A 20987-nucleotide genomic window follows, 5' to 3' on the forward strand; every position below is an offset into this window, starting at 1 on the left:
ATTACAATCAAAGTTGTTGGCTATATGGAGAAGGTAGAAAGAAACCTCACTTATGGCTTATCAGCTCATGGATGAATTGGTTCAATATAAATTTGATCGGTTCAAGGAATATGACTGAAAATGAGCTAATATTAGCACGGGTACAGATTGCAGAATCTTTGGAAGTGAGAAGAGAATAGATTTATTTTGCATTTCATGAGTCTTGGACACTTGACCATCATAGTGAAGTCAATAAAGGAGAACTAATGTAGTCAAACATCGGTAAGGACATAGATACACGTCAGTAAAGACTTGACTCATTAAACTTTAATTTAAGCATGTAGAGATCAAACAAGATGTAGACTTCCAACGAGTTGAGGATGATATTGTGGAAGAACTCATTGCTACTAATGAGAGGTATTCTAAGATCTTAATTAGTGATTTTTTAATCACAATTGACAAAACTAGTAAAGAAGAAAACTCCTTTGATGAATTTGGATATGAACATAATGTTACTCCATTATCACTTCATGAAAAGTGCATGACACCATCTATAGAAACAATTAAGTATGATGATGATATTGTTCCAGTAGTTGAGAACAAATTAGAGAATTTGATATGTGAAGATGAAAGGAAGCATCTCATTCCCACATCTCCCTCTCCCTACTCAAACGAGACATATTATGCTAATGATGATCAAAAAGACCAGCAAGAAGTTAGGCTCAAGAATTCTAATTCTAACACCAGAAATTATATGCCTTCATAAAACCATGAGGTAACACTTTCTCCACATGAGGATGAAGATGAACCAAGTGATACTAGCTCTGAAATTGTATGTGGTGATAATCATTTCCCCTGTAAAGGTGATGATTCGATTGGTGGCACTTGTGGAGAATCAAAATTTCAAGGGTTGACCTTAATACATAATGAAGGTCTCTACATTTCATCCAGAGGCTTGGCACTAAGTTTCTATGCTATGACAGTTATTTATTTACTAGTTGGTGATTTTATCTTCATGCCTTCTGCAATTATCAGTGGCTGCCTTGCTTGTTCTACCGTTATATTTTCAGAATTGGCATGGTGTACAAGGAGTATTGAGTTGTATGCCGAGTTGTGAAGTCATCTTAACTCGAGGGATATCCCATATGAGATGTTTACCTTTCTAGTTCAATGACACGATGACGACATTGTTGACATTATTGTTGTTGATCCGGTTATGGCAGCAACATTTGGAGATATGATGAGTTAATTTCACGCATATGGGGGATGTGTTTGGCATCCACTTGTTTAGTTGGCTGATTCATGAGGTTGTTGGATTGTCGAACATCTATTCCTACTCCCAAGATCATGCCGATAGGTTGATTTGGGATCCAGGAGTTGACCAGATTGCATTGTATTTTGTGGATTGTGTTGAGTTACTTAACTATTTGAAGCATGGCACACTTTGGTTCAGATTTGTGCAGCAGCAATATCTCTCAGGTTGACTTGAGATCCAAGGATCTTACTGATTGGATGAATTGCATCCTTATTTATGGTTCCGCAAGATGGCACATCATGATTACATAGTTACCAATATGAGCTACAGAGTGGCTTTCCAATGGATATGAGTTCCAAGTATTGGTTTACGAACTCATGATTGCTTGAGGGAAAGCAATCTCAAGGAGGGAGGATTGTAATGTCCCTTCTCGGGACATTAGAGAATTTAAGCCAAATGCATATAATATTTTTGAAGTGGCTTAATTATAGCTTTAGTAGATTATTTAAAGACATTTTAATATTAAAAAGGAGATCACAAGGTGGCAAAAACAAGAAGACGACAAAAGACAAGGGGGGAATGTGAAGAGTCGCCAGGTTGAGCTTAAAGAAGGGAGAGGAGCTCATTTGTAATTATGCTTGGTTTATACTTGGACATTGAGATTGATTCAAGATTTCCTTTGAGGAACATGGAAGCTTGTAGCTTTCAACTTTAAAATCTGTTGACAAAACCCTTCAAGCTTCTTGGGTGAATTGGAAGCACACTTGATTCATCAATGTGGTGAATTCACATCAAAGTTCACATCTAGTATTAGTGGTCCATTTTACAATTTTTCCGATCTGATTGTTCGCACTATTTTACAGATGTTTTATCATGCTATTGTATTGCTGAAATTATAATGCAATAACAATTTCTGAGTATTCCATATGACCATTTGCTGGTTTATCTGCTGGATTTTATTGCATTAATTATTATTTTTATTTCTAAAATATTCTCGAGGAGAATTGGAAAGAATATTTGGGTGGGATTCTACACTTTTGCTCCTATGCCATGCAGGGAAACACAATTGTATTATGTTTCTAAAACATGAAAAGCAAATGAACAAAAGCTAAGTAAATTTTAAGTTATGAGAAGCTTGTGATGATTGTAGATTGTTGATTGATTTCTTCTTGAAAATTATTAAAGCCATTATGAGGAGAAATCAGACCATCTCACGCCATTTGTTTTTGTTGATTTTTGGTGAAGGGACTTCAAACAAGAGTTTGCAGATTTCAGTGTTGGATAATTGATAATTCTTTAAGTTTTCACTGCACTTTGAATTGGTTAAATGTCCATCAAATTGTGCATATGTGATGGACTCATCCAAAGGCCATGAATAGATTCATGGTTGAAGGAATTGCTCTTTAAATGTTTTAGATTTCATTCTGAATTTTTGAATAAGGGGAGTATGATCAATTAACAACAGATTGCAGCCTCTATAGAGGCCTGCATTTTAAGTAATAAGGCAGCCACTGGGTATTTGGAGGTCACAATAGCGCAGGAGTGACATTGGAGGCTCAAAGAGGCACATTTTGACAATTTGGTGCTTCTTCATTGCAATTCCAGCCTTGGCATCAAAGATTAAGTGATAAAAGATAAGGTAAATCTCATATTGGAGATCAATAATACCTGTGATCAGTTCTAGGTTCTTGCATTTTGCATTTAATAAAATTCTAAATGCATGTTATTATCACTTAAATTTTAAATACTTCAATTTGGTGATTAGCAAATAAAGGATTTCCAATGCATAGTTTGTATAGCTAGTTTAAAATTTCAAGCATTGTTATTCTATATTTCCAAGAAAAAAGAATCTATATTGAAAATTTTAAAAAATCAAAACTTAAAACAAAAACATATTTGGTAGACATTTGTGACAGGGGAGAACCAACAAGATTCTTACAGCACATTTGAGGATTTTAGGTAGAAATGCAAATCTTAAGTTGAGTACACTTTAGAGTTTTAGGTGGGAAAGTCAGGTTTGAGGGCAGAATTTCACATTTTAAGTGAAAATAATCAACTTCTTGTATGCATTTTTTAATTTTAGGTAGAAATGATCAACTCCTTGACTGCAAATTCATGATTTTGTTGGAAACTATGAAGAGAAATCAGATCTTAGGCAGAAATGAAGAGAAAATCAAGTTTTCAGACGAAGTGGAAAATTGTGAGGAAATGATTGTGGAAGATCGATTTTAAGCTAAGTTGTCGGTACAAGTGTGGACACGGGTACGGATACGTGGGTACAGTATGTGGATACGCCAATTTTTTGGGAGGGTGTTTTGGGTACATCTGGATACATCCGTACAAAAAAACATATGAAAATCAGTAATATATGTGTATGCATGTATATAGCCTGAAATGTAGAAACAAAAATTAAATTTAGAATAAAAGATAACAATATATTAAACAAAACATAGAATTACCATAAATATATTTAAAAACTTACAATTTAGACTTAAAATGTTATAGAAACTTTAAGAACTTATAACATTATATACACACTACTATTATAAATATATGTAGTATTTTTGAATTTAATACTATTATCATTCTAGTAAAAAAATAATTATTCTAAAGTTCAACAATTATCGTAAAGTTTAATCATGTTTTTACTATTTAAAGTTTAAATATCATCCTAAATAATATTTAAAAACTTACAATTTAGACTTCAAATGTTATAGAAACTTTAAGAACTTATAACATTATATACACACTACTATTATAAATATATGTAGTATTTTTGAATTTAATACTATTATCATTCTAGTAAAAAAATAATTATTTTAAAGTTCAACAATTATCGTAAAGTTTAATCATGTTTTTACTATTTAAAGTTTAAATATCATCCTAAATAATATTCCCGTAACATCTACTTACTAAGTATTTTTAAGTTTAATACTTATTAAATTTTAAAAAATCCTAAGCCAAACTAAATATCCTCGTAACTTGTAGCATTTTAGAACTTCAATAAAAATTTCAATCATAGTTGATGGTCGCAGGTTCCTCCATCAATGTAGGTTGCTATTGCACGCATGTTGAGCCAGTCAGAATTTAGGCGCAAATTTATCTGAACAAAATGTCTACACTTGCAATGGATTCAAAATTGTCGTCTGCAGGCATTTATGTTTCCATTTGGGAGGGTTTGTGTTTGCAGCAGAAAGAAATGAAAGAGGAGAGCCTTTAGTTGAGAGATTTCAGGGTTTTTGAATGTGAAAAGGGGTTTTAAAAACATGTCACCCTCAAACTCGCCCAAAAAAGCAAAGTCATGCCGCCACGTCAACATTCAAATTCGAAATGAAATTGCCAAGTCAGCATTAAATCATTTGGATACTGATTGCAAAACTCACATACATTTTTGGGTTTTAAAAATCAAACCCTATCGGATTCCACAGTGATTTTTCAATGTACCCGATTCTAATACGCATCGTACCAGCATTTGAAGGAAATTTTTGAAGTACCAGTAACTTAGATTTTAAGTTAGAATTCTAAGGATTTTCATCTTGGAATTTTTTATTTTCCAACTAAAGTTTTCAATATTTTTCGAACTTCACCATTGATGCCTTGATTCTCAAACTTTGACAATGTTTTGACATCACCTTGCAATTTTGATGGCATTTCACTTTATTTGATAACTTTTTGTACTTGGTGAAATTTTCATAACTTTGCCTTCCAATCCCAACCCTAACAAAAAAAATTCAACTCCACACTTATCAAAAAAATTATCAATAATCATAATCTCAAGTTAGATAAGGATTAAAGGGGAGCATAAACATAAAGCCCCAAATTTTACAATTGATTTTCAATCTCATTCCACACCTTAACCTAAGAATTCTTGACTTGACCAACCTATTCCCTAAGAGCTAGGAGACTAAGAAACTTGAAAAATGTTTCTAGCCTAGGGACAACTAAGCTAACTAAGCTACTAAGAGAAAAAAGAGGGTGTCCTAATTAGCAATGGGGCATGTGTATTTAGGACACAGCCTACTTCAATTGAATCAAACATTACTTTTCAAGAAAAAAGTGGTTCAAGCTTGTTTTATCTACAAAAGCTAGAAATCTAAATTTTTCTCATTATATTCCTTAGAGAAATCCTTTCAAAAACTTTTGTGTTCTATGGCACCAATATCTAGAACTCAAGTATTAGACCACACTTGTTCCACTAAGGCATTATTACAATTAGTTGATATGGAAAGAACACAATCATCTTTCAAGCAATAGCTTGCAAATTGAGTTGAATTTGAATTATGAGCTTCCTTTTTGCCTTTATTCACCTCCTTTTGTTTTCAATATGCCTCAATGATGCCTTGCATTCATAACTCTTGTGACTCTATTTCTACAACAATTTTTGCAAAAAAATATTTTTTCTCACAATTCTGCCTTGTCCTCTATTGCACCTTCAATCTCCACCCTTTTGTGATTCTCCTTCAAAAAAGCATCACCCAAAAGATTAATAGTCTTCCTTTATGGTTGACATAGGAAACATTTTCTAGAGGTGGCTTGGGCGTACCAACAGCGAGATCTAGTGCTTAAGACCGGCTATTTAGTCCAGAGTTAGTAAGGGCATGGGTTCCCTGGCCATTCTCAAAAGGCAGTGCTTCATGTTAGTTATCAAAACCGCAAATTAGAATCCTACGAGCCTTGCTTGCTCGATGCTAGGATATCTAATCAATTTTGGCCAACTTGACAAGATCAATCAATTTGATTTAGATCCTCTGCATTTTTGGCTCCGCAAAACCAAGGCCTATACACCTAATCCTGGACAACAAAACTTGGATCCAAAACGTTTTATAGCGAATAGATGTAATGCAAAGACAATTTCCTTAAATGACAAGATTTTAAGGAAAACTTTTGGATTATGAATGGTGAATATTATTCTTCGAATTATGATTTAAAATGAATTATTAAAACAAATAGATATTAAACCCTTAACAAAAAAAGATCAAAATATTGCCAACAAACAAATAGAGAAAAATGAGCAATTTAAAGGTCAATGCTGAAATTCAAATGGGCGATAGAGTCAAGACTATATGTTTTCACATACAACTTTATGATATTATGATATTAAATCTATAAATAAATAGATTATTGGGATGCATCAAACTATTTCATTTTATGAGTATTGAAACCAATCTATAATGTTTTAACCTTTAAAAGGACAAATAGATACAAATAAGGAAACAATTAAAATATTCCACAATATTTGTATTTGTTGGGTTTAAATAGCAACAAATAATTTAATCCACTTATCCCAATAATAAATTATTAATAGAAAACAAAAAAGATCATAAAGGACAAACTATATAATATTTAACTCTGAAGCCAATAAAAACCTTACTGATTATACTACAGAAAAATCAATGTTGAAGACACTCAATTGTAGATGCTCCACCCAACACGATTTTACATCACACAATATTGAAAATATGCCCAATAATTTCAATCTCCTAGAGCTTAGTTCAAATTCAGTCTCTTCCAAAAAAGAAATTACAATAATCTATATGCCTCAGGAATGCAGATAATATTTTTGTAATGAATCAGTGGTAATGGTTTGATTTTACATTACATATATTTATAGAGCACTAGGAGATGTTAGTTGCCCAACCAAACATTGCAACCTTTCATAAATAAAAACTAATCAATATTAAATATGATTTAAAAACTGTTTGAATGTAACCCGCACTTGTATCCTTCCTGCAGCTTATAATATTTGCCGCATACTCACAATCCCGTGGTCCCTTCTTCTGAGCAATTCCAACTCCTGAACACCAATCCGCTAGCCATACTTTGAAACATCAACTCACAGCATCCAAACGCACACCAATAGGCCCTATGAAAACCATTGATGCTAAGAATAACAAACCCGGCACATAAATCTGTTGCTAACGTAGAGTTTTCTTGTCCTCGAATCCCTCCGTATATTTTTCTGCTTTCTAATGGCTCCTTTCATCTTCACAGCAATTTCAACCCATCACGGTTTGAACTTTCTGCTCTCTTAAGACTTCTCCATCCTGTAATAAACATAAACAATGTTAGAAACTGACAATATTGCAGATAAATAAATATATCTCTTGCTTAGGAAATCATCTGTCCTTAAAAATTTCATTGGGATGACTTCATTTTGTTGCCCACAAATTGCTTTTAAGAATCGCCCTAGTCAGAGAACATCTCGATATCGTCTCTTTTCCTCTCTATCAATTTCTTTATAAGTACTATGATCGTTATCTCCCCACACATGTCTTCCAAGTTTTCTGGTTATTGGGTTCTAATCATTAGTTATTGGAGGTAACAAGGAACAAGAGATCTAAGAAGAGGATAAATGGTCCTCATCACAACTCAAATCAAGGATTCTTGCATGTAAGTTACTTTCTTCTCCATCATCTAGCCCAGGTCTAACTTCTTTACCTAGAAGCTTCCCTTTACAAATAACAGGTGCCAACACATCTCTCATCAGTTTTCCAGCGGATTCATGTTCAAAAAATACATTTTTGCTCTTCAAAGTGCAAAATGTAGAATGAGTTTCATCATCATAAATATATGGTAAATTAGACATTGTCTTGAGCTTCATTTGTCTTCTATCTAGAATTTCCATTCTTCTATCTGGAAGTTCCATGCCACCTTCAGTAACCTGGTTTTCCAACTCCATTTCCAAGAACCCATTGTTTTCCTCATTTGTTTTACTTTTGATAGCAAATATATCCCTTCGCAACGGAGACATATTTTCATCTTTAGATCCAAGTGGCTTTGGTGGACACCACTGAGTATCGTTGCATGTAATATCTGACGCATTGTCAAAACAAGAAATTGATGATAGAGTAACTTTATTTGTGTTTTGTTCAATCCTTTTGTGCACAGGCATCTGTGAAACTTCACTAAATATTTCTGCTAATACTTCTCTTTGCTTCCTTTTGCAACATGCTTCCCTGTCTAACAAATAATAATCATCCATTGATTTTCTAGCTTCAATCATTCAAGGATATCTATGCGTTGGATTTATATACTGCAACTTTTTTGTTTCTTTATAGTTGATTTTGCGACACATTTATGTGAATCAAATCTTGAAGCTCCGCTGGAAGATTTAGCAGAAGACTTTCCCCAAGTTTGCTGCACCACTTCAATAATAAACGAAATTACATGTGCCCAATCTTGGGATTCCACAATAGATTTTGATACTTCATATGTGATATCATAGCTCAAAAGAGAACAACTTAGATTCAAAACGTATGTTGGATATAGATGCATCTCATAGGAATCTTTAACTGGCTTTTCAATTCCCCTGTCTATTTGATCCAAATCTTCATCTGATGGTACCATATTGCTCTTGATTTTGGTTGACAGTTTGTTCAACAATTTGTGAATGGGAGTTTTTTGAACAAAATGAGAGTTGATGTAAAAGAACTACACCGCCTTTGAAGACACACGATTGGGTGACTTGGACAAAAATCCAGAAAGCCTTAGATTTGCTTTGGAAATATCAAGTTGACGTAAGTTATTAACAAGCTCACTCCCAAAGATGCTACTAAGTATACAAATGGTGGATGTGACAGCACTAGTGTGAATGACTTCCTCTTCCCTATCCACATCTATGACTTTAAATGCCACATGGGGATGAATAAGGGCAATACGGAGAACACGTTCTCTTGCTGATTGCACAACCTTCTTGGGACTGGGTTGAAGCAGTCTCCTTAGAACTGGTTGGCTGTAAAATACATCACAGGCAATAATTATCGTTCCAAGTCCTCAAGTGCCATGGCTAAGTCCGAGTGACAAACATTTACAACCTTTTATAACTTTTGTGTAGGCATTTAGACATCCACGTGCTCTTGTAGTCACTTCAAGCAAAGCAACATCAAAAAGTGAACTCAAAGCCTCTCCATGAAACCTCAGGGTCTTTACCCCAAAATTGAGCTTAGCCAGAGTGTGAAGTTTTGAAGTAGAATTTAGAAAATAATTAGGCACTCTGTACAAATTGATTCTAGAATTTTGGGTTCCATCACTTCAAACATCATTTTAAGTACATTTCATCCAAGTTGCCCCTCTTGAACTCCTTGGTTCAACCGATCGTTCTCTGTGGCTCGATGGTTTGGGGACCTTCTCTTCTTGCTTCAGATTGGGCCTCTATAAAGCGTGTTCAGACGTTGGTTTTACGTCGTATCATTAGATGTCACAAACTCACCCCCACAGCATTGTCTTGGTCGAGTTTGGAGCTCATCCTTTCAAACTTGCGGCCATTTTTTACTTGCTCTGGTTTCTCCATCGGCTTCGAGGCTTTATGGATTCGAATGTCAACTAACACAGATACTCTCACTTGGCATACTATTCTTCTGTTGAAATTATGAGATCCGACACTAGCACTAGATCTTGTTGTTGGTATGCCCAGGTCACCTCTTTGTTGGGTTCGATCGGGATTGAGATTGATCGTCTTCCTCCTTACCAATTCTCGTTGGATGCTCCTGTTTACCTCCTCCCCTCATGTCAGGAGTTGAATGAGTATGTCAGACAAGATATCTATAAATAGTACATTATCACTACCTGGTGTAATCCTCCTGGTGGATTACATCCTACGATGGCCTTTTATGCAGAGCATTTTCTTGAGATTCAAAATGGTATTATCATTCGCCCTGCTTATCTTTATCAGCACTAGAGTCACGCCCTGCAATTCTCCTTGGGCTCCTTCAGAGTTGGCCTACCGTCTTCAGGTTCGAATAGATCACCATATGGATAGAGACGATCAGATTTGTTGACTGTGTACTTTGGTGGAGGTTAAGACTGAGACCCACTTTATATTTCGCTGTCATATCTACTATCAGATCAGAGGGAGATTTTACTCCCTATTCAGAGATTGATTTTCTCTTTCAGCGTTCTTCAGCTATACTAACCAGCGGTGTCTTGCACTTTACCTACAAGAGACCACCCAGCTTCGTGAGCATACCCTGCAGTTACTCATACCTCAAGGCCATATCTCAGACCAGCTCATCACCGCCTTTTTCTCCCCCTTGTCTCTACCACGAGGTGTGAAAAGGCCATCTAGTATCACTCACTCCATATCAGTCAGACACTGCACTAGTCTTTCTAGGCAACGACACTCCTACAGCGATTCTCGACAATGATCTAAGACTTTAGATCATCCACAGTTATATCCCTCTGTGACTGATTTCTTTGTGCCAAAGAAGGATCCATAGTCCTTACCTTGGTTTTTCTGGTTTCGTGTCTTGTTTTGTTTCTTCTCAGTCACCGTTTGGTGCCCTTGCTTTCGCTAGCTCTTTGGTTTGTATGCTCAGTCCCATAAACTCTTGTAGTTTTTTGTTGGACATTAATATTAATATCTTATCTTATCTTATTGTATCTCCCTTATCCTCAATTTCTTTTCCAGGATATTTTTCTCTTAGCCAATTTATCAACAAACTGATTCAAAAGTAAGAACATCAATCAATTGAATGATTGCTATGATTCCAAATGGGTTAAACATGTAGCTTTATTGTATTTATTGCAAGCAATCAACCAGGTCAACCAAAAGGGAAGACAAATTATCACTTAAGTGACACTTTTTGAAGGAGAAGAATCACAATAGCGGTATGTGTCTATGTGTATTTTACTACCCAAATTTCATAAACTAGATTTGTCACATCACCATTTTTCAATTCAAGGCTAAATAATTTCAACTACAATTGTATAAATTCTGGTTTCAGGTGGGAATCATAAAAATACTTCAATTTTTTGAGTGCCTCTACTATGAATCATTGAAAATAAGAGTATTCCAACTAGTCTAGAACATTCTAATATGTTTCCAATTAAAATTTCACCAACAACAAATGCTATCAAATGCATTTTAACTATTCTTTCATACAACCTTCAAAAATGAAATGGTACAGATGTATCAGAGATGACTATTCAAGGTCCATCTCTTTCAACAGTTATGATTCAATTCTAGCCATTTTCAGAATTAGAGGGAGCAAAACTCAAATTTGAAACAGGAAAAAAATCCAAAGAATGAAGAAAATGTTCCTTCGGAGATTCAACTACTTGGCTGGCATAAAATTTGTTCAAATGCTGCAACTTTGGTGATTACCACTTTTACATCTCGGTACAGACTCATTTGCACATTTCAAGCATATCTTGTCTGCTTCGATGATTTTTTTTGAGGCATATTGTTGAAGTGATTGCTGGTGACCTGCCCAAAACTAAGCCCAGCAATATCATCCTTAACTGTTCCTCCAATAAGCAACAGAAATTATTATCTGCAGTTAACTCTCTTCTTCCTCAATTGACATTTCTACTAACACAAAATAAACAAGCATATACATAGAAACCACAAAAATTGTAATGAATGTGGCAATAACGGTTTCAAATAATTAGGATTGAAGGGTGAAAAATTAAAGTTTGTCATAGCTCTAATATCAACCTTAGGCAAGGTCATGGGCTATAAATGACTTTAAAAATATACAAGCGAAACCCAATTCTCATTAACTTTATAAAAAGTTACAAAGTACATATTTATCAACATGAAACGACTGTTCAGTTTATCTTCAAGATGACAGTTTAAACTCTACTATATTTAAGTTAATAACAAAATAAAATACTATTATTACATTCATTACCATAATAGTTCAACCTCTACTATATTTAAGTTAATGATGATATAATATATTATTCTTACATTCATTACCTACACTTAAGATTACGTACAACATTTTTATAATGAGAACCTATAGAAATATTATTAAATATTTAATTACTACAATAGAATATAGGACTGCATTTGGAGTATTGCTTTTGTGCAAAACCCATCTTGTAATTGCTTCTCTTCTGCAGCAAAAAGATTGAGCTCTTTCTATTAACTAATGCCACAAGTAGAATATGCAATTGCATCTAGTGTATTGCTTGTGCAGAACTCACTTTGTGATTGTCTCTTTTCTGCAGCAAAAAGAATGAACTCACTCTCTCTGTCACCTGTTACTCCAGCTTCATTCCCCTATGTTTGGCATCAGGTAAAAAAGCCTGTAAGTTTACCACAAAATTCACAAAACTATCCTATGCTGAAGCAATTCAGACAGATTGAGATTCAAAATGAGGAGAAACTAAGGTTGCATGGGTACACGTTCCCACACCCCTAGGACGCATACTCAAGTACCCAAGTATCGGGTACTCAGTGGCTAGCATTATAGCTAAGGACCATGATTGAGATTTCTGATTTTTGTTACGGTTTTTTGTTTGCATATCAGCTTGTTGTTTATCAAGCTTAATTTAATATATATAGTCAGTTTGAATCTTAGATACAATATTGACTAACAGTAAGCTTTATCATTGTTCAAGTCAGAAGTTTATCATTTACAATATGTTATTGTTGTAATATCCCCATTTTTGCTGGCATCAGAGTTTGAGGGATTAGCCTATTATTGTGATCCTCGTAGACTAATTATTGTGGATAGAGAGTTTTCTAAGGCCAGAGGCTTGACTTTGGGAGGGTCTTGTCTTCTTCACAATTTAGTATGTTCCAGTTTCGTCTTCGTTTGACTCAAATTGGACTTTGCTTGGGCTTAGTTTCATGCACCTACTATTTATGGCAAGTTTGGTGATGATTGAGATGGACTCTTTCTATTTTAGGAAAAAGCATTTGGTTACATGGGGAAATAATAGGTATAGCTCCTATTTCAGACAGCATATTTAAAGGATAAGTGTTTTGGGAGTTATTATTATTTTAGTGGGGAAATAATTATTAAATTCATAAAATGGCTTATTATAAAGTTATACTTTAACTTTATAATTTCACTAAAATTGAGGGTTGAGTCATCATTGAAAGGGGTCATTTATTTAATTAGTTATAAGCCTGAGTCAAGTATTAAATATAAAAGTTCAGAGAGTTGTTATGTTTAAAAGTTGAAGCCTCTTAAGTGAAATGCATCTTCATAAAGCCATGTGCTAAAAAAGTTATTTATTAAAAGAATCTAATGGAAGCTTCTAATTAATGGTGTGTTCGTGAAGCCATGTGGATTATAAAAGGTGGCTTCATGAAGCAAATGAATTATCTAATTGTCTATTGCTTTGTTATTTCTTGGTGAGGGTTTTGACTGGATATTGGTGAATTCAATCCATTGCTGGAGTATAATGGATTTGGCCTAAGATACTGGTATCTTATCATACTGTACCTGTTGTAGATGAGCAGAGAGTATATTTGTGTCTTCCATTACTGTATTTACTGTTTCTAGGAAGGCATTTGGTTTTTAATGGAAGACCTTGCTACTGCTGAAGCTATTGATTGTTTGCATCGGAAATCTGAAGTCAATCATTACTGATTTGAGCATTTAGCATCTGGGCTAATCAGTGTGGGCAATTCTAGAGCAGCGTCTGATATATGAATCATCTTCTGAAGGTTTGAAAGTGGGCGGATAGGCAGATAGCGCAGGCTACAATATCTTCCTGAGGTTTATGCAAGGACCTGTTTTGGCATCACAGCAGCAGCATTACTTAGGCTGCAATTAGAATTTTAAGACAGCATTTCAAATTTTAGGATCATGCTGGGAACGTAATCATCTTTATTCTAGCAATCTGGACTGTGGCATCTCATATTCCTTGCACTGGCGGCCGTATGGAGGTCTAAAGATTCAAACATATTGCATATGATACTGGGTTCTTTAATTAATTCATTTATCGAATATGTGCTCATGCATTGTAAATATTTTGCAATTGAAATTCAAATTGTAAGAATTATGATCTGTTCATAGATAGGAATTGAATTAAGAGGTTGCAAGGTTGCCAATGAACTGTTTGATGAAATGCCAAGCTCTAGTTGTGTATTTCAGTCATCACTAGTATGAATGTCAAGTGTATGTAGAAATGTTTCTTGGCCATAGGTGTAGATTTGCATGTAAGATTCTGATATATACATTTGAAATGATCAAGGGATATTGCCATTACCTCTTGTCCTTCGCTTAGTCATCATTGAATTATTTAGCAAAGCATTTGAACATTATTTCAAACCATTATCAAGCAAGCAAATACAATTTGAAAATAAAGGACAGCAAGATAGAGGATGCATGCAATGTGTTTGACAAAATGTCAAACATCTAAAAGTAAAAAGTGAAGAAAATTAGTGTTTGTCAAAGTTGGAACCAGCAGGGGTTCTTACAATAGTTATATGATTTATCATCTTCTTGTTCATGTTTAAAGTCTACCTTATTTGTTATATTACAAACAAATTGGAAATCTGAAACTGAAAACAATACATTACATCTACAAACTTTATCACTGTTCTTGTTTTGAAAAACCATTGTTATGACTCAATTTTTCAGATTTTCTATCAATATTAAATTATATAAAAATATTGATTTACTCAAGTACCCCCATCCCCTATTTTGAAAAATAGTTGTACCTGTACCCAATGTATCCAAGTACCCCTGTCCCCATGCAACCTTAGGAGAATCCAACATTAAGGACCAGCGAAAAGGAAAAAGAGGGAGAAAAAGTAGGCATCTTGTGAAAATTCAATATGCCTGCAACCATAGCTAGACCAGGTAAATAGTGAATGGAATGTCTAATTATTATGCCATCCATAAGGACTGGGCCAAACTAATTGATGGAACCGAGGTTCGCTAGGAGGTCTGATTCACCAATTATTGATGGCAATCGAGTTCACCAATATTGACTATTCTTAACTCTACATGTCATTTAAAAGGAAATCCATAAAGGGCCAGGGTCAACCTCCTCTGTAACTCATGTGAGGTTTGTTAGGGAGAATGATTACACTATGACTAGGTGTAATCTTGGCATCACCAAGATTGCTTGGCCAATGGTAAACTGGAGGGTATATGTTACTAACAATCTTTGAGCTTAATTGTCTTAAACAAGAATAGGGCAAACACCAAGTCGCCAAGATCGATTAACAAAGGGTAACCAGTGTGTAAAAACCACTGCTGCCTCCAAGTCACCAAGATCATTGGAAAATGGTAACCAGTGTTTAAGCATGTTGCTTGCCAAATGTTATTAGTTTAAAAAACTTGAGTGTAGTAAACGAAATCTTAGCATTTCAACTGTGTTCCTTAACAGTTCAAAACTGTCTTATAAGAAACCTAAACATTTAAAAACCAATACAAACAATTGAAATATGCTAGGATTCCCCAAAAAAGGGGGTCTCGCTCTTTTGGCAAATAATTCCGTTCAAAACTTAAAGTTGGCTCTTGCTTAATGACTTGTATTACTCATCCAGGTAAAACAAGAAACAAAGAAGACTGGGATTTCTGGTATTCCAGTGTCCAGAACCTTTAGACAGCAGTGTCATACACTCACAGGAATGTTTACGGATTGCCGGCACTCAAAATCATTCACATCCCAGGTTAACCAAAATAAATCAGTTGGAAGCCACAGATATCAGAAGTTTTTTAGAGCTTTAATACTATACTGCATTCTGTAAGAAAGGACCAACAAAGCTATGGAGATTTAGAACCACATAAGCAACAAATCCATATTACTTTTAGTTGTGCAATTGTGACTTGACTATACAGATAGTGTACTGCAATAACATTAGGAGAAAAGGATCGCATATTCTTCCATTTGGCACCTAAGCAAAACCACAATAGCCTCCAGCAAACATTTCTGTTTGATTGATAAACACAAGAAAAATCGGAAAATAACACAACATATTCCCAGCGTAAGAAAAAGGCAGCCAAAGCCCCAGAACTGGACATTCAAAGCCACAAAAAGAAGGCCAACATGGGCGCCCAAGTTATTCCACCGATTCGACTGTACCCAGATATAGTTTTTGGGTGACTACCTAATTTTTTAAGAAATGGGTGGCATGAATATATGCGACTGAAATCTATGTGACAGTTATCAAAACTAACGTTACGCGCAACAAGAACAAGTGAAGCATGCATTTGCACAAGTTCTTAGCGTATAAGAATGAGATAATGTCAGTACCTACCTGCCTCCAGGAGGTTCTTGAATGTCGATGTTTATTTCTTTGGGTTAAACGCGGCCTCCAGGAAGTTCTTGAATTCACTTCAGACTACTGTAAATATTCTTTGACTGGCACAACTGAATGGCCTTTAAATAAGGCAAAAGCATATTTGAAATTTTGAAAATGGAGACAGATGTGCCAAGCAAAAAGTGCGTTGTGTTGTCGAATAGAAGGTTTTTAAAATTATATTATTTTAGGTTGTCTTATTAGTACTTGCCGTCGGCAACTTCTGTGACAGTGAAATTTGATTTACAGTGTTTAGTTAGTTATCAATAAATTTTACGTTTATCAATTAAAAATTAAGTATTTTAATAAATTATATATATATATAGATATAGATATATAATGAAAATAATTTTTTCCCTTATATTGATTGGATAATTTGTTTGAAGTTTTATATAGGCTTTTTTTTTTAGGTGATCGTATGAATATTTTTTGAGAGAGTTTTGTTTTGCTAGTTTTTCAAGATAATGAGCTATGTTGACCCCACATAATCTGTTATATTTAGGTTGGCATTAACTTCATTGACTTGTCTATGTCTATTTATGTACAATGTTACATTTATATGATTCTAGAGGCATTTGGTAGTTGGGCATCACCTAATTCCTAATAGACAATTGATTTTACTTTTAATTTTACTAATTTAAAAAACCCTCATGTTATATTGATTTTTGGGACTCTTGACTCTTCATGTTTCATTCACCAAAGCCTTGAACTTGCATGAAATACTCTTCAAATTAGGGTTTCAGTTATGATTGTTACTATGGCTAAGTGCTCATACTTTTCGTACATGCACAACACTAATACTCATGGAGATCATTATGTTTGAGGTTTAACTTCTATATATTCCCTATATTTGTGTACTTCATACCATTATAAATCCTTTCTACTCTGTTGAGTACTATTTTTTTAAAATTTGCTTTGTTTAGGTTTCTAAATAATAATAATAAATGAAAGATAATTTGTTTTGGAAATCCATAATATTACTAAAAATAATTTGCAAAGATAAGCAAATTTGTCACTTATCTTGTTTATCATCTGATTTTTCTTCAAATTCATAGAAACAAAATTAGAATTTAAGATTTTTAAAAAAATCATGATGCTAGTTTGTTTCCTAGATGACATATCTCTCTCTCTCTCTCTCTCTCTCTCTCTCTCTCTCTCTCTCCCCCCCCCCCCCCCGCCCTCACACCCACACACACACACACACAATATTTTTATTGATTTCTAAACCTAGTACAACCCAACACACTAGGGGCACTAGCAAGAAAGAGTTGGGCAAAGCTCTCTCTCTCTCTCTCAAAAAGGTCACAGCTAAATAATTTTATTGATTTCTAAACCTAATACAACCCAACACACTAGGGGCACTCGTAGGAAAGAGTTGGGCAAAGAAAATCTCTAGTCTAGTCCCAAAAGAAATAAGAATCCCTAGTTACAGCTTTTTACAGTCATCATATTTATATTAACGGGGTATTAATGAGGATCTAAACATTCTCCTCTATAATTTTGTGATGGTAGCTTACAGGATATTTCCACTACATAATTACCATTATTATGGTTATAAATTTGTCTTTGCATACACTAGGTTTGATTAAATAATACAATACTTTCTTTGTTACATCTCACTAAGAAATGGTGAATTGTTGCATGTGTGGCTTCCCCTCTTTGACCTTGGACTAGAATAAATAAAATCAAGTAGACCCCTTATGGCTTCCAAAGAGTAGCTCCTACATTAATAATGCAAATATCCTCCACACAACTTTTCACTTATGTAAATTTGTATACAACATATCACCAAATATTTTGATTGGTTCCATACATGTTAGTAATGTACCAATATAAGTGCATTACTCTCATAGAACACATCAAGTAATTTATGAAGGATAAAAGTCAACAATTACGAGTGCATTGTAATTGGAATCTACTTTAATTTGCCTCCATATCCATAAAGGTCTCTAATCTAACCATTGTAACAAATATGAAATAAACCTAGCAGAAATCACAAAATACATCTTTAAAGTGGGTAATAATAATAAAAAGACATAGTAAAATTAATTTTATGCATGTGAATTCATTACTCCACTAGCTCCTCAGAATTTGTGTTCAAAAGGATATCAAACCTTTCTTTACAATTTTCACCAAATCGCAATGATACGTGTAAGTTGTTTTTCATGATAGTGAATAGTGGTAAGCATTATTCCACAAATATCATTTTTCTATGTAATAAGCTTTGTGTGAATTTGCAACATGCAATCATATGCCTATTGTTGAACCACAAAGTATCATTTTTGGTTTCACTTTCTTTCAAGTGAATCAGTGATATGTCTCCATTTCACAACTATTGTATTGGTATGTTGATTTTTATGAAACATCAATTATCATTAAATCACAACTTCTTCTTTTTTATTATGTTTAGTATTTTGCAAAGTGGCAAACTTTATAGGGCACAACTTGTAATCATACATATAATGCAGTCATCGATCTTTGCAAGACCATGTATTAACTGGGATATGAATCTTTGCAAAATAGTGAAAGACTTTCATTACTATGATGCTTAAGGAGATCAAGCTAACAAATCCTAAGAACAAGTAACAATAAAAGTCTCAAACCATGAGGTAACCTAGAAAAGACATTAATAAAATGAGTCATAGAAAATTACAACCAAAGGAAAGATAAAGATTGTGTGTGTGTGTGTGTGTGTGTGTGTGTGTGTGTGTGTGTGTGTGTGTGTGTGTCTATATATAAATATGTCAATGCGAATATAAATTATATATGAATGTACATATGTGGGTAACACCAATATTTAAAATAACAATAAAGATCAATGGTTTGGGGAATACATGACGGAAAAGAGAGAGGGAAAAGGTGTATAAATAAATATTGAACAACGAAAGAGAAAGTGATGATACAAAAAGAAAATTGGAGCGAAAGGAAATACATATGAATAAAATTTAATTAAAGGCTTGAGAAAGCATTGCAATAATCTTCCAATAAAGCATGGATCCTATTCACACAATATCCTTTTTTATTTCTCTACCAACCAATCAGATTGGTGCTATGTAACCATTTCACAACAATTATATATCCTAAGTATATTTAGTTTTCAAAATAGTGACAATTGCTAAATCATAACTTTGTCTTTTTTGTAATGTTTATAAATCTATGAAGTGCCTATCTTTATGGGATCCACATTATAATGTGGTCAAAAATTTGTAAGACCTTGCATTTACTCAGATACAAGTCTTTATGAAATAGAAAAAGACTACAATTATTATGATTAAGGAGATAAAGCTAAGAAAACCTATGAACAAAAACCATGAAAGGTCAAAACCATAAAATGAGTTAAACAAAATAATGGGCAAAAGAAAGGCAAAGATAATATATTTGTGTGTGTATAAATATAGAGAGAGAGAGAGAGAGAGAGAGAGAGAGAGAGAGAGAGAGAGAGAGAGAGAGAGAGAGAGGGAGGGAGAGAGAGAAATATATGTATATATATCACCAAATATAAAAGAACAAAATAAATATATAACCAAGAAATGAATGGAGGAAAATGAAGGGGGTCAAGGAAGCAAGGGTGAATAGAAATAGGTGTTAAAATAGATGTCAAAGTAGGAAAGTGGAATCAATGGTACAAAAGAAAATCAAAGCAAGATGATGTACATATATATGTAACAATGAAGATCCCAAACCAAGGTGAATAAATATGTATTTTTACTGCTAAATGCATCATGTAGTTATGAAGTGTGTATGTTTTTAGTATTTAATTAAAAACTAATTTTATATATATACACACTATAATAAATCCATCGTGATACATATGAATACCCTCTATAGGTTCTTGAATATAGAGATGAGCAGTATTGAAGGAGCACATTGGCATTATGATGGGGAGAATATGGGTGACGCCTAAATTGAGAGGACTACCAAACTGTCTCATCTTTATCCAAACCTCAAATCATCTACAACCCCTTTTTCCATATCCTTGAGTTACTATCAACCCCTTCATTTGTCATTCTATCTACCCCTACATTTCCTTCTCTATTTATATGGTTAAAAGTGCACTTCCTAAATGGTCTAATTTATGATAAAGCTCAAGAAAGCATTGCATTAAGCTTCCAACTAGGTATGGACCCTTTTCTTAGTGCATTCATAATTATGCCTGAGTCTCCCTCTATTTCAATCTTATCCATTCTCTACTCATTGCATATCAACAATCCTTCAACCAATATCACTAGCTCGGTTGTGTTACTAGTTTCTATGTCAATTGGTCTTGCAATATCTTCCACTTCCTTTCCATTTGAATTATGGATGCAACAACCTACACCTATTAGTCCTAGGTTACCATGAGATGCCCCATCAAAGCTAAGCTCTAGTCAACCCTTTTTGGAAGGATTCCACCATAATCTCTTTCTTTTTTTCTTACTTGATTCCTCACCTAACCCTACATAAGGTGGTATCTTTAAACCTATCCATCTACATCACATTTTTTAAATCTCAATAAGTCATCTTGACTTCCTTTTTAGGTTGGGGGAAGAGTCTACTATTAGCAATTTCTATAATGCTAGTCTCTTCTTTTTTTTGTAAATTTTTCCTAGTTATGTTTTTTTATTAATCTTTGAACAAATGTCTATTATGTTTTTTCCATAATTCTCACATGAGTAAGGAAAGTGATATTAGCCACAAGTTACTATATAAACAATTCCTCTTGATGATGGGCCATGATTGGAAAAGACTTGAAGTGGAGTTAGAAAGGGTTGAAACCCAGAT

The 20987-nt window shown here is 34.1% G+C and overlaps 1 protein-coding gene across 7 annotated transcripts in view; it reads right to left on the reverse strand.

The window, feature by feature from the left end:
- LOC149560339 (putative phosphopantothenoylcysteine decarboxylase) overlaps nt 1–16382 on the reverse strand; it is a 122392-nt gene extending 106010 nt beyond the window's left edge. For 3 of the 7 annotated variants that reach the window (XM_089824622.1, XM_089824623.1, XM_089824626.1), the window contains exon 1: nt 16185–16382. The gene's annotated coding sequence lies outside the window, so the exon portion shown is untranslated. Of the gene's footprint in view, nt 1–16180 lie in introns of all 7 variants that reach the window. The other 4 variants (XM_089824624.1, XM_089824625.1, XM_089824627.1 and 1 more) reach the window with 2 other exon arrangements.
- Nucleotides 16383–20987: the final 4605 nt, after the last annotated feature.

Source organism: Cupressus sempervirens, chromosome 4, assembly GCF_028749045.1.
Source record: "Cupressus sempervirens isolate cs-2001-9-10 chromosome 4, ASM2874904v1, whole genome shotgun sequence".
NCBI lineage: Eukaryota > Viridiplantae > Streptophyta > Pinopsida > Cupressales > Cupressaceae > Cupressus > Cupressus sempervirens.